This window comes from Symphalangus syndactylus, chromosome 10 (assembly GCF_028878055.3).
Source record: "Symphalangus syndactylus isolate Jambi chromosome 10, NHGRI_mSymSyn1-v2.1_pri, whole genome shotgun sequence".
Classification (NCBI taxonomy): Eukaryota; Metazoa; Chordata; class Mammalia; order Primates; family Hylobatidae; genus Symphalangus; species Symphalangus syndactylus.
Genome location: NC_072432.2, coordinates 87272508 through 87277410, shown reverse-complemented (window position 1 = coordinate 87277410; position 4903 = coordinate 87272508). Strand labels below are relative to the sequence as shown.

General features: G+C 41.3%; 1 pseudogene; it reads right to left on the bottom strand.

The window, feature by feature from the left end:
- Positions 1-3986: 3986 nt before the first annotated feature.
- LOC134731648 (olfactory receptor 7E24-like) lies at positions 3987-4903 on the bottom strand (annotated as a pseudogene).

Below are 4903 nucleotides of genomic sequence, written 5' to 3'. Positions count from 1 at the left end.
GAGTCAGTTTCCTAGGACACCTGACTGGTGACATCTCTGTCACTATCACAGTACTTAGACGTGGAGCATCTTAAAATGATTTAAGGCTAACTGCCCTAAGAGCACAGACAGATGGTGGCTTAAAATAGAATTTAAGTGGGTTTAAAAAAAACATGAAAAAAGTTGACATTGCACGCTCATATGAGCTTATGGATCAAACCATGCATATGATTTCTAAGATCCCTTGTGCAGTATATATTTGCACTGTTTATAAATGACATCCCCTTGAATTGAATTCAGTGCAATTCAAAACAGTAATTTGTGGGAAAAATTAGGTATGCAGATAGCCTGGACTCTACAGAGGCACACATCATTTGGAGAATAATAGTGAACTGGCTGGTCTATGAGGGAAGAAAACAGTGAATATAGACTACTAGTGAACAAGGATATTTTCCCATATATATTCAAATTAAGGTGAATTTCTTTACAGAATTATGCCTCAGAAAAAGTATTCCCCTATATATGAATCCTCACAAGTTTTCCCACGATGAGTACTTTTGTGATTATTTTGAATAACGAAGTAATATTTAAGGAAACTCTCTTGCCCCGAATGTACTTTATGTCAATTGATGTTGCATATAGAGATCATCAGAGTGAATCTACAAGAAAAGGAGGAACATTACTTAGCAAAGACTTAGAGAATTAGTCCTAATAGTGTGAAATCAAAATTTCAAGTGAGGGAATAAATGTAGCTTTTAATGATTACTTAAATGAAGTTTAACTGTAGCAGGATCTACAAGAAATTGGCAACCTTTGGCTCCGGTAACAGAAACTCAGGATATACGCCTTTCAGGGCTTTTGGATTCTGCATCATATTGAGAGAGACTCCTTTAAACAAGCAATAGGAAACTTCCTGTCACAACATAATAAATTCAAAAAGTTCTGTAACTCAGACAATGTAGATAGAAGTGAGGACTTTGGCCTAGACAGCCCTGTTCACTCTAAAGATGGATTAAACAAAGAAAAAGATATTGATATCAAAAATTCAATCGGGAATTTGATTAAAGCATTTCATTAAATGTGATAATTTCTTAGTATATTATCTCACATATGCAATTTCCATGTGTAACAAATTAAATACAAGTAAACATTTGACTATATTATCTGCAGAATAATTTACATATCAATTTACATATTCAGTTTTGCTCACGTGAAAACTTGGATCTTCTCAAGACGAAAATTTGTGAAATCTTTAATTCCTCATCCCCAGAAATGTAAATAAGTCAATATCAATACTGTAAGTCAATGATTTGTTCCTAGGAAGACAGTAAAAATTTTACAAAAATGCTTTAGAGCCCTTCTCATTGTAAACCTAGAAAACAGAGAAAGGCTCTCTGATGGAAAAAGACAGACCTTAGGGAGGAGGACATTGCAATGGGAACATGCCTGACAAAAGAAACTATGTAGATTCAAATGATGAAGGAAGACAAGGTCTTTAACAGAAAAACGATCAACCTGGAAGCATGGGGGAGTAGAAACAAAATAAAGGAAAAATGAAGAGGCTTATGTAATTGTTTCGATACAGTTATCTTCAACTATACAGATCAACAACAAGGTCGATGTCAGTTGAAGGTTGGGCAGGTGGTTGCTGGATAGATGTCCTCACAGAAGTGTATTTTGTGTAAGGTTGCTATGGCTTTTGTGCAAGGTTGTGGTTTTTGTGGTATTTTGTGATAGTTTTTGTTATCAGGCCTAGAAGCATGAGAACCCTCTCTTCAAGGCCTTCTCTGAATCTAATTGTCCAGGTGATTTCCTTTTAAACATTAGTGACAGTTTTGATTCTGATAACTTTCATATCATGATCCCTAATTTCAAAAAAAAATTAAACATGTAATTTGTTAGTGATGTATTTGATAGGCTTGGATTTGTGATTCACCTCTACTATCTATAGTGGTAGATATATCTGAGCCTGCTTACACCAGATTTGCATCAGATTTTCTCTTCAGTGGAATTGGAAGAGGGGGTTTTGGAGAAGGGGATGAAGGAATTGTGCTGCATCAGAAGTCTCCATCTAACACCACAGGGACGTTTCCTGTGCTCTTGCCAGGCCGTTGTATTAGGCTGATGCAAAAGCAATTTTGCTTTCGTCATTGAAAGTAATGAGACCATCTGACTTACAATGTCTGTGCCATGACCAGCTTCTAATAGCCTCCGAGGACCCCTCTGCCCTGACACATACTGTCCTGGAACCACGTCTGCTCTGTAACACCTGAGGTAGCTGCCACCATGACCAATCCCTTCTCATCTTTACTCTACATGCAGGTAACAGTTATAATTACATCTCTGTGTATTCACAGAACAGTTAGTACATCTAGGACTTCTACAAAATTTCCCTAGCTGATTTTGGTGTTCTGGTGTCCTGGCAGCTCTAGCCATGAAGGGATGATGCTTTATGAGCATTTCTGTTGAGTTTTTTGCTTTTCCTCAGAAACTGATTCCAATTTTCCCACATATGTTTGACAATTTGTTTGAACTCATTTATTCTAAACCCATTATTTTTTGTCTATTATTTAATAGGGAGGGGGGCGAGGGATAAAAGATTACAAATAGGGTGCATACAGCAGGAGGTGTACAGCCACCCTGGGATATGACTCCGAACATCCACGGAGAGGAGAGCCTGCTATTACTCCCAATATCGCAGGGGGTGTACATCCATTCTGTGACATTGTTCTTAATGTTCCAAGGCAGAGAGGTTGATATTACTCCCAATATCACAGAAAGTGTACAAACCCGTGTGATATTGTTCCTATTATCCAAAAGAAGACAAGATGATCTTACCCCCCATATCGCAGGAGGTGTACACCCACTCTGTGATATTTTTCGTAATATGCAGGGCGGGAGAGGCAGGGGGGCGAGGCGCCCCCCGCGAGGTGGGGACTGAGATCCAGCCCCTCTGCCCCCCTGGCTCTTAGGACCCGTGGTGGACTCACAGCCTGTTTACCATATTGTGATTAATATCATCTTCCCCTCTGGAAATTATCAACTATTTCACAGACGGGTGTACACCGGCTTTCTACAGAGGACGTACACCCGTCTGTATTCGAGTAACATCATCCTCTTCCTCCCTGAAGATTAACAACAGTATCACAGGGGTGTTTCTACTCCCTGCGATATTAATAACAATATCACAGAGTGGGTGAACACAGCCTGCGATGCTGGAATTATTATCATCCTCTCCCCCTCGGGATACTAGGAACAATATCACAGAAGGGGTGGACACTCCCTGCGATATTGGGAGTAACGTCATACGCTTCTTACGTGAATGTTAGGAGCAATATCACCGGGTGGCTGTTCATTCATTGCTATGTTGCAGTCATGTCATACTCTACCCGCTGGATATTAGGATCAGTGTCACAGGGTGAGTGTACACCTACTGCGATATTAAAACTAATATCATGCTGTCCATCCCTGGATATTAGGAACAATATCACAGGCAGGTGTACACCTCCTGCGGTATTAGGAGTCATAATATTGTGAATTATTAAACATCAGTCTCATTAATAACTATCAACGCTAATATTAATTCACAGTATGACGTTATTAATCATTAATGATTATTTTAAAGAGAGGATTATGCATGATTAGAATTATTACTATTAATGCCATTTTTAAAATTAGTTATTAATCTTAATATTTATCATTGTTTTATTACCAACATCGGGAATGAAATCACCCTGTGATATTTTTCTTCATATTATAGGGAGATATTGCTTCTAATATCACAGTGGGTGGACCCCTCGTGTGTATACTCTGTGACAGTGTTTTTTATATCCTAAGGAGGTATTACTCCTAATGTCACAGTGGGTGTTCACCCTGCGTTATCATTCTTATTTGACCTGACTGCCTTTTTTAACCCACACTACAAAAGGAATGGAACAGATACAAAGATATGGAGATTGGACCGTGCTGCCGTGTGGCCGCTGCAGGACACCTTTACTATACCTGTTTCTCAGGCTGTCGACGAAGGGGTTCAGCATGGGGGTGACCACCGTGTACATCACTGAGGCCACTGCAACCTTTCTGGGGGAAGAGGACACATCTGAACTGTGGTCCCCTCCAACGCCTCTTCCATAAACCCAGCAAACAACTGACAGGTGAGACCCACAGGTGGAGAAGGCTTTATACTTCCCACCTGATGATGACAGCCTCAGAATGGAGGAAACCATTTTATAGTAAGAGGAAAGGGTCCCCGAGATGGGAAGGAACCCAAATACGGCAGCAGGAAAATACATGATTATGCTATTGGTGAAGGTGTCACAACATGCAAGGTGGGGGAGTTGAGAAGGGTCACAGAAGAAATTAGGATTTTCCGCACCCTTGAAGCAGGTCGTTACCAAGGCAATCAAGTTTTGCAGCTGGGAGTCTAGAAGAATGAGAAGAAAAAAAAAAAAAAAAAAAAGACAACCAAACTAGGAAGCCACAGAAACACGGGTTCATGATGGCCGAATGATATAGAGGGTGACAGATGGCTACAAGCCGGTCATAGGCCATCACACTCGGGAGCATGTCTCTCTTCCATGCCTCGAAAAATGGCAAACAGAGACATCTGAGTCAGGCGGCCTGCCTAGGAGATGACTCTGCCGTGAGATTGGATGTCCACAATCATCTCGGGGACCGTGGTGGAGGTGAAACCCATGTCAGGCGAGGACAGGTTGGAGAGGAAGAAGTACATGGGGGTGTGGAGGTGGGAGTCAGGGCTGATGGCCAGGATGATGAGCAGGTTCCCCAGGACCGTGACCAGGCACATGGACAGGAACAGCCCGGCGAGGGTTGGCTGCAGTTCTGGATCCCCTGAGAGTTCTAGGAGGAGGAATCTAGAGACATCGGTTCGATTCTGTGGGTCTGCATGGTTTGGACACCTTTT